Source organism: Brachyhypopomus gauderio, chromosome 1 (genome assembly GCF_052324685.1).
Source record: "Brachyhypopomus gauderio isolate BG-103 chromosome 1, BGAUD_0.2, whole genome shotgun sequence".
NCBI classification, from domain to species: Eukaryota; Metazoa; Chordata; class Actinopteri; order Gymnotiformes; family Hypopomidae; genus Brachyhypopomus; species Brachyhypopomus gauderio.
In genome coordinates this window covers 49,567,740-49,577,639 of record NC_135211.1, presented here as the reverse complement: position 1 = coordinate 49,577,639, position 9,900 = coordinate 49,567,740, and the positions used below count along the sequence as shown (strand labels likewise).

General features: G+C 42.3%; 1 pseudogene across 1 annotated transcript; it reads left to right on the top strand.

Annotated features, from left to right (window-relative positions):
* The first annotated feature begins 6,445 nt into the window (after positions 1-6,445).
* LOC143523726 (uncharacterized) lies at positions 6,446-8,631 on the top strand (annotated as a pseudogene). The gene is made up of 2 exons (XR_013133467.1): positions 6,446-6,630; positions 7,298-8,631. The product of XR_013133467.1 is annotated as an uncharacterized LOC143523726 (transcript).
* Positions 8,632-9,900: the final 1,269 nt, after the last annotated feature.

Here is a 9,900-nt window from a genome sequence, read left to right as displayed (position 1 = left end):
GGGGGTGGAGCCAGACGTGACATCAACAAGGTCTTCTTCAAACAGAAAGGAAAAATTCAGTTGGAAAGTTTTATGCTCACAGAAAGATATTGCATTACACAGCAATAACGTTTTGAAAAAAAAAAACTGAACCAAATTTGAGCAAATTGTGTTTTGTAGATTCAGCTACTGGAAAACTGGGGAACCCAACAGACTAAATGAACTTTGTGTCATTACAGGCCATGGCTCGGACAGTGTAAAAAACTGGTCTGATTTTCACTGTAGTGACCAGTTTGGTTGGATCTGTGAAAAGAGTATTTTTAGATGAACCTGAATTAGAATTAATGTTTGGTGTTCATTCTGGCAGTGTTATTATTTTGGAAGAATAAATGTAAAAATGCATATGGATTCCCATCTGTCCTTTAATGAAAATGACTCATATAATTATTATGTATTTTAGTCAACCCTCTGAAGTGAAATTTCTGTGTGAGGACTTAAACCATTAGTGCAAGTATGTGCAGGCAAAACATCAAGTTGTAATGTGCACCACCACAGTTGTAATGTGCAGCAAGCCCAATATATAAAATACAAAATATTAGTCAGGCAAAATAGTTTTAACAGAAAGAAACAACCAGGATCTGAAAAATCATCATCAGACAGGCAGAGTAACCAGATCGATCAGGAGCAGCAGACAATATGTTAATGCAGGATCAACCAAACAGGTCAAAACAAGGTCCACAGGAGTGATAACTACAGCTCGAAAAACAACATCAGGAACTCAGCTATACAATAGACATTGCACTAAGGTGTTTGTGAAAAGGGATTGTAAACAGTGTCACGCATCTCCCACCCCCTCTTGTCACTGTTGTTTGGTTCCTTTTAGCTCCTTCCAGCTATTCCTAGCACTTCCTTGTTTCTTTCCCCATGTTTTTCTGTTCCTGTCAGTCCCTCCTTGTGATCTGTGACTCCGCCCTCTGATATTATGCCCACCTGTTCCCAGTCTGATCCCCTTGTTAGTCTGCCCTATTTAAGCTCTGTTCCTTCCTTGTTCAGGGCTGGATACTGTATTGATTGTTGCTGTTATGATGTATCTCTGTGATCTGTAAACTGTGAATCATTCTTTGTGTGATTCTGGACTCTGTGGATCCCTGTCTGTATTTTAGAATAGAATACAATATACTTTATTAATCATGGAGGAAATGAGGGATTTTGCTTCTGTTTAATCCCTGTTTGTTAGTTTATATTTGTAGTCTGTAATCATTGCTGTTTGCTTCATTTCCCTCTTGTTTGTTCTGATATGGATATCCGTCTTGGCTTGTCGACCCTGGATCGTGACCCCGACTCTGATTATGGATCTGCCCTTAATAAACCTCCCTCTACTCAGCACATGCGTCTGCCTCATCGCACACTGACACCCCGGACGTTACAGGGAGTGATACTAGTCCACAGGTGTGCACAAAGAGGTGTATGGCCAGTGATTAGTACACAGGTGTATAGCAGTATTAAAATACATGGTTTCTTTAAATCTCTTCCCTTTTTTTTTAAAGTACACACATGTGCAAAGTGAGGGGTGTAGCCAGTGATAGTACATGTGAGGACAGTAATGGGTGTGGCCAGTGAATACTGTACACAAGTGTACTGAAGCAGCTGCAATGGGCTGTATAATCATTGAGAGAGCATTAGAATCATTGACCTGTTGCACTCATAATGTATAAGAGTTCTGGTTCCAAATGAGGGCTCATGTCTGCCCACTGCTGGTCATAAATAAAACGTGTTGTCGCTGGTCTCAGCCAAATAAAACTTCCAATTTTCTGAAAATGCTTAATATTGTCTTGAGATGTGAGGCAAAGGCTCAACAATGTGCAGCCCTGACCTGCAAGATCTGTGGGCTTAAGTGCTGTGAGTGAAATAGGGAACAGGTGTCAATAATGAGGTGATTGGGACCGCGGAGTGGTTTGGTGCCTGAGGGCATGTGTCTGGTTGAAGTTGGCGTGTGTGTCTGTGAGTCAGCACGCATGCGCCCTCTGGTGGCTTCCAGGCTGACCCACCGTAACACTCTTTACTCCCCCTTTGCTCAGCTGAACAACAGTAATGTGCATGTATCAAATGCTGCTGCTCTAACAAAAATACGCAACAACAGATAAGGCTCCCTCAGCAGATAAAAATAAAATAAACATTCAAACGGAGACACAAATACAGCTAGGACTACCTATACATTTTAATGTATAATATGACATGATTTTGAAAGAGCATGGTCTTTTTTATTAGGAGAACTAAAGGTGATTGTAGGTGTGAGGTTATGAGAGGTGGAGGCAGGATGTGGAGGTGAGTCTTTGTTGACCCAGGTGGTGAGGGCACCTCTGCCTGGGGCGCACGCCAGACGAAGCGCCCGCCTTGGGCTCAGGCTCTGTTCATGCATCTGCTCTCCCAGTGGAGGGCACATGGGCTCTGGAGTTAAGTGCACAAGGTGAGGTGTTCTTCCATGGCTTGGGCGCTGGAGACACCACCGTACAGGACGTCCCTGCTCTGACCCTGTATTCAACGGTCGGATGAGAACCCTCACAGTGGGTCTCCTCGAGGTCCTTGTGGGAGTCCGTTGAGTAATCAGACTCCACGTCTGAACCTGAGCTGTAGAGGTCATCAGACTCTTCACCATAGCCATGACCCTCTTCAACGCTGTCTCTGTAGCAATACAAGGAGAGCAGGTAAGATCCTGCACAGCCCCACCCTGGATCACCAGGCCCCACTCTGAATCACCAGGTCCCACTCTGAATCACCAGGCTCCACCCCAGATCATCAGGCCCCTCTTAAAACTTCCCAGGGGATCCCTGGTCCTTCAGTCAGGGACAACGTGCACTCACTAGCATAAAGGGTTCCACCACGCGGACTGGGTTGAGGTGGCTTTGTCAGTTCCCTTTTCTCCTTCCTCTTGTGGTGTTCCTCAGTGGTTGACATTCATGTAAAGTTGTGAAGTGGCAGAGGCTGGATGTCAACGTGATTCTTCTTTACACACAGACATTTATTCAATATGTTACAAACTGAAACCAAAACACGAAGGGAAACGGTGAATGATTGTTGACAAACTTCACATTTGACATTTGACAAACATTAAACACATAAAGCATGACAGGTCAGTCAATCCAGAGCCGGTCTTTGCATAGAGGCGTGGCTAGGCAACTGCCTTGGGCCCCTCCCACTGCAGCCCACTGTAGGGGCCCCTGATTAGCTGACTTATTTCTCGCAAGTCGCCTTGAGGCCCCAAATTGCTAAGTCCACCACTGAGTCAATCCACCACGAGTAAGGCACAGTATACACAGGGTAAAACACCAAAAAAATTAAAAAAGGACTTAAATACACTAGGTAACAAGGAATCACCCTGGGGTGAAGGGCAACAGATGATGACCTAATGGGCAAAGACACACAAACACCAATGACACATTACACGTGGCGAAGTCCAGGAGGTGAAGATGCATTGTAAAGAATGAACCAGTGTTTCTGTATCTCCGAAATTATTTGATGAATACACATCTAGCCAGTTTCATTGTGAAGGTTGAAGACGGCTGATTTAAGTTTTAGCATATAAGGTTACTGACTGAATTACTCATTCAATGTTTAAAGCCTGCAACAAAGAGAAACTTCTCATGTAGTATCAACCAATATTATATTGTTTAGTAGTTCACTTACTACTAAAACAGTCAAACGTCGACCAGGAAGTTTACACTAACCCAGAATAGAGCATGGGAATGTGACATCAGCAGACACGAAAGACGCAATGCATTACTGGAGTTTAGGACACAGAAGCTACAGTAGTGACTGGTTAACTACGAGGCAGTTTTCAAATTTAGAGTTACGAATTATGATAATATGGTGAATGCTTGCTGTGTTTTCAAGTGCCACAATCGTTCTCACGACGGGGGAGGGAAACAAAAAATGGAGTATGTTATTTCAGTCTTCCTGCTGAAACTGATCGATGCTGCTGTTTGGTCTGAACTTGCACTGCCGCTGCCTGATCCTCTGTTAGCGCTAACCATAACACTAACACTACCAGATGTGTAAGATTCTCACAGTGCTGCTGCAGAACAGACAATTCACATCCATCCTTTACGTGGTCATGAAGATGCAATAATGACTTCCTCACTACCACTGGCTTAACAGGGTCTGCATAATGATGGTAGTAGTCCTCCATCCCAGAAACACAAACAGCTTTGCTATGAGTGTATAAACGCTGAGGCAAGGGAGACAAATCAGAGAGTGTGGGTTTATGCTCACACATTTCTGGAACCGACACGAGTATGTATACCCGGCTTAATTTTCTCTCCTCTGATGCACTTGTCAAGTGCCTTCCTCTTACCTGCACCAGTGGAGAAGTCAATCTTGTGAGCCACCTCTGCTTGAACCTTGTCAACATTAGTAGGCATCAGAGGTGGGACCAAGTCAGTGTTTTGCAAGTCTCAAGTAAGTCCAAGTCTTTATACCTCAAGTCCCGAGTCAAGTCTCAAGCAAAGACACTCAAGTCAAGTCAAGTCTTGAGTCAAGACAGGCAATAGTCAAGTCAAGTCCCAAGTCTGAAACTTGGAATTTCAAGTCCTTTCGAGTCTTTTTTTTTTAACAATGTTGCAGGTATATTTTAAATGTAAATAACAGACATGCGTTCTTTTTTAAATCTGTATTCTCCTCAAATCTTGATAAAACATGTGCAACTGAAAACACGAAGTATAAAAAAAAATTAAAATTACACCTCTTTATTGCACAGTTCAATTTGTTCAACTTAGCTGCAAAAATATTCATACTTTAAACTACAATTTTCCATAAATAAATATTCTGTGAAAAAGTCATAAGTAGAACTCCATGTTCAAATAAAAAGTGCTGATATTTTCACAGTACAATACAAAGAACCATAACAGCATTTTCCCTCTGTTCTCTTATCTGGTTTCTTGGAGAAAATGTGTGAGTGACACAAGACAAACAAATATAAGAACTGAACAATTAACAGGAATCTGCAACTTTAGACATTTCAGTAAACTATTCTGCATTGCATTTGCTGGCCAAAAGTCTGTATGTCATTTGTGCACGATGAATGATGTCCCCATAGCTGAAAACTCACTCCACTTTTGTCAATATATTTTTTTCTCGACGTAGATGTCTTCAAATACACAATCCATGCTGAGATAGAACTGGATATTATGATGGTGACAGAGAGAGGCTCTCTTCCCCGAGTTCAGATACAGAACCCAGGGTTGCCAACTCTCACGCATTGAGCGTGAGACACACGCATTTGACCGTCTTCACACGCTCTCACGCCACACATCCGATTTCTCACGCCGGAAAAAAATCTAGTTTATTTACCTCTGATCCACATCTATGATTCAATGAGTTACTAGTTCGCTCTGGCACCAACCACTGGCGATCGATCGATCGCGATATAATACTTAATTTGTGTCCATTTTACACCCCGCCCGGTAAAAATTTACGTTCGCCAACCCCCATTTGATTGGTTGTGCTGCAGCTCATGCACACACACACGTACAGAGTGTGGAAAAGCAGAGGACTGGTCTGCGTCAGAAGGACGGAAATGAAATTAATGGGGCGCACTTTATAAATATTAATATGCGTTTTAAAATTTAGATTTGGGGTAAAAAAAAAATCAAGTCTTTGCAAGTAAACAGGTTCAAGTCCAATTCAAGTCCCAAATTATTGGTGTAAAAGTCCAAGTCAAGTCCAAGTCTCTGAATATTTTTTCAAGTCAAGTCAAAAGTCTTAATATTAATGACTCGAGTCTGACTCGAGTCCAAGTCATGTGACTCGAGTCCCCACCTCTGGTAGGCATCATCCAGTAGGCTGGAACATCAGTGACCGTTTTGGTCACCCGTATCCGCACTGCTGCATCAATCTTAAACAGCAGAGCCCCAATATGTGTACAGGACTCTGTGACACCAGCCATGCAGGTGCAGTGTGCGCAGTCCACCTGACCACTACAGTCCCTGACACAAGTTCTGTCGCTTATCCATGTTGTGGAAAAAAAAATTATAACCTGGTTTTAGAAATGACTCATATGAAAGCTGAAACCCTCCCAAATGAGATTTAATTTACGCAAATAAATTTGCTTTACTGCAGAAATATTGATCATTTAATGAACACAGAACTTATGTCAGGGACTATAGAACTGATGATCACCCATGGTTTGAGCGGACGTTCCCTGAGGTGCTGAGAGTGCAAAACCTACAAAAAAATACAATTGTGTCTACAATGCATTGCGTCTTTCGTGTCTGCTGACGTCACATTCCCATTCTCTATAATAATACATATATTGATTCTGTATTTAACTTGTCGCGATAAGCAAAATCGCGTTTACTATTTACACGGTTCATTTATTCTTGGATCCGTGTCCTAAAATATGGCGGCAACTACCCAGCATGCAATGCATCGTGACGTAGATTCCCATTCTCTATGGGGTTGTTAAGCTGTGACGCATCATCTTTGCGAAACGTCACGTCCGGGTCCAAACACTCGCTGCATTGAGTCCCTTAATATGCCGCAGTGCTGTGTGCCCTGCTGTTTTAACAGATCCGAGTCTAAAACAACGACCCTTTTGTCTTTCTACCGCTTTCCTTGCAATGAGAAAGAGAGAAGAAAATGGGTGCAGTTGATAAGGTAAGTTCTATTTCTAAAAAAAATCTTGACAGTGCCTCCGTGGGCGCTAATGCTAGCTAGCTAACCCCACAGAGAAAAAAAAGCCAACTTGCCCCTTTTTGGATTGCTTGATATTCTAGCTATGGGTTTAATACAATGTTTCTTGCCACATACAGATATTTTAGTTCTTGTTTTGTTTTATTTGTTGTCCAGCTAAAGTAAAACTAAAGTAAAGATAGCTCTGGTTAACTTAGCTAGTGGCGCTAACACTAGCTAGATTAGCTAGCTCGTAAAAGGCAACACCAGGATATCTTTTTGGATATCCTTGATATATTGTATGGATACACACACAACGGTTAGCTGATCAGGAGTGTCCGTAAAAATACCGCTGATGCTACTGTTGCATCCTATATTTACCTTTTTCAGTATGCATATACATTACTGCTTAGCCCGTTTCCATTAGTTTATTACTGCCGTACACTTACCATACATAATTCTCACATTTTATTGCAATATATATATATATATATATATATATATATATATATATATATATATATATATATATATATATATATATATATATACACACACAATTTTATAAGGTCCTTATTTCTTTAGCACTTTGTTAGAGGAACCCAAGTAAGCTGTGACTAATGATTAATGATAATTTTTTCTTCTTTTACAGACGTGAAAACTTCACCCCAAACTGCAACTCCAGGGTGTGTAGTTGGCACTTTCCCAATGGCAAAGCTGCTGGACCTTCGCGATTCGCTTGGAACCAGGGAAAGGCTTTTCATTTTCCTGACCACCCCCAGCAATCCCCCTAAGCAGAAGAAGCAGATTGTCCCTTCCAGTGATGATGCAACAGACACAGGACACACAGCTGACATGGCAACCCCACAAACCCCTACTACATCCCAACCAAGTCTTGTCATGCTTGAGGTTGAGAATGACATGCTTAGAGAAGAGAACAAAAAATTGAAAGAACAGTTGGAGAAACAAAAGCAAACCTTTTCTTTCAGTCAGATTTCCTCCCATCCTAACAAAGTCCAATACTACACTGGATTACCTGATGCTGCCACAGTATTTTTTTTGGAAGCACTTCTTTCTAGATTTGAGCTACAGTATCATTCTGATTGGACTGTCCAAATTATGCCCCTTATTGATCAGTTACTCCTTACTTTGATGAAGCTTAAATTGAATTGTGGCCATGTAGACCTTGCAACAAGGTTTAATTGTAGCACAGCAACTGTAACTAACATCTTTACCACCATCATCTGTGCTCTGTATGATATTTTGTATGTCGGTCTACTTGAAAACATCCCCTCCACGGCCAAGAATCAGACTTCGCTGCCAGACTGCTTCCGACCTTTTCCTAACTGTAGAATAGTCCTTGACTGCACAGAGGTTGCTGTCTCCAACACAGAGAGGCTTGACACACAGTGTCATTTGTACAGCCACTACAAAGGACGGACCACGCTAAAGGCTCTAATTGGTGTGGCTCCCAATGGTGTGATTACTTTTGCCAGTAACCTGTACGGTGGGAGCGCCTCAGACAAGTCAATAACAGCTGACAGTGGACTTCTCCAACATCTACAAGCAGGTGATCTGGTTATTGCAGACAAGGGCTTCACAATTCGGGACATTTTGCCAGAGGGAGTTCTTCTTAACACCCCGTCTTTCTTGCTCAACGGACAGTTTACACAGGAGGAAGTAAACAATAACAGACTTATCTCCTGTGCAAGGATACATGTGGAGCGGTCTATTCAGAGGCTGAAACTGTTTTGCATTTTGGACCACATCCCTTACCAGTACAGGAAAAATGTTAACAAGATACTGAAAGTATGTGTGTCTTACAAATTTGCAAACCCCAATTCTCCGTGAAATTCAATGAAATATCTGATGTATGTAAATCAGTTAGCAGGACAGTGGCAAATTAAAACATGTTTACAATTATTGTGACTGAAGAATGATTTACACAACTTTGCAGAAAACCTTTATTAAAAAAGTAAAACCAGATTAAAATGTTTGTCTTTTTTACATTCAGGTAAATGTACATTCAGATGTAGGTTGCCTTGGATCTGATGCCAATAGTGGTGAGTTTGTTTTAGTTTGAGGGAACTTGTCTCTTCATCCAGCTCTAGAAAAAAGTCTCTCTTACTCTCTGCTGCCTGCTGGACAGTCTTAGTTCTGGCGGACCATGGGCATTTCACCTCAATGATGCAGTCATCAGACACTGTCCCATCTGGAGATCCACCAAGTAGACCACTGTCAGACAGGAACAATCCCCTCTCCTGGATCACCACACCAGCGTCCGCTGTGTACTGCTGCTTTGCCCGCGACTCATGTAGGATTCCCCAATCACATGCCTTTAATAAAAACACAGTCACTTACTCTTAGATACACATAACTTAAGTTGAAATATTCATGAAGACCCACAACTTACTTTAGATCCTTCTTTGAGGTTGTACTGGCCAAGCAGTGTTTTGAATAAGGAAGGGGGGTAAGATTTCCAGGTTTGGAAACCGCAGCTTAAAACTGCATAGCGTTAAGCTAATAAACCATGCAACATTGACATCAATTGCAAATTATTTACTAACCTCGTGATGTGGATGGGGCCATCTCAGATACTCTCTTGGCTGCAATTTCGTCCGTTTTCGGTGTCTTCGCCCTTTTCCACACGCATTCTACATCGGTGCGGGACACGTTTTTCTCCACCCAAATCAACAAGGCTGCCATATGATGGCACTTGTCTTTACCGATTGGGCAAACGCAGCTGCTGTACCTCACTGCCTGACCCTCAACGTGTACCTGTATTAAACGTTATTTGACCCATACTCACTTCAGTCACCACACCTCAACCTCAATTCACCTCAACTCACCTCAACCTCGTAAATCGTCTTTTTCATGGACGCCTGGACTCTACCCCTAAATATACCACCTGGGAGAACAGATACACTTAGTACTCTATTGGAGTTGAAAGAGTTTAGACCTTTTTTAACCCTCAATGGTGCCTCACTAAAGAACGAAGTTATCGTAAACAGGTTTACAGGCTCCGCCATCCTTGTTTGTTTGGACCCGGAAGCGGCTGAAACGTCACGCGTGTCGTCACACTTGTCGTCACACTTAACAAGCGGATAAGGTGAGTTTTCAGACGTTCGCTACTCCACACTAATACTACGGCTACTCTAAATGACTGCTGTCACTATCAGTGGTGTCCTCTGGGTCCTAGAGCCTCCCCGATATAGACACAACCTAATGTTTAAATGGTCCTAGCCACAACACATA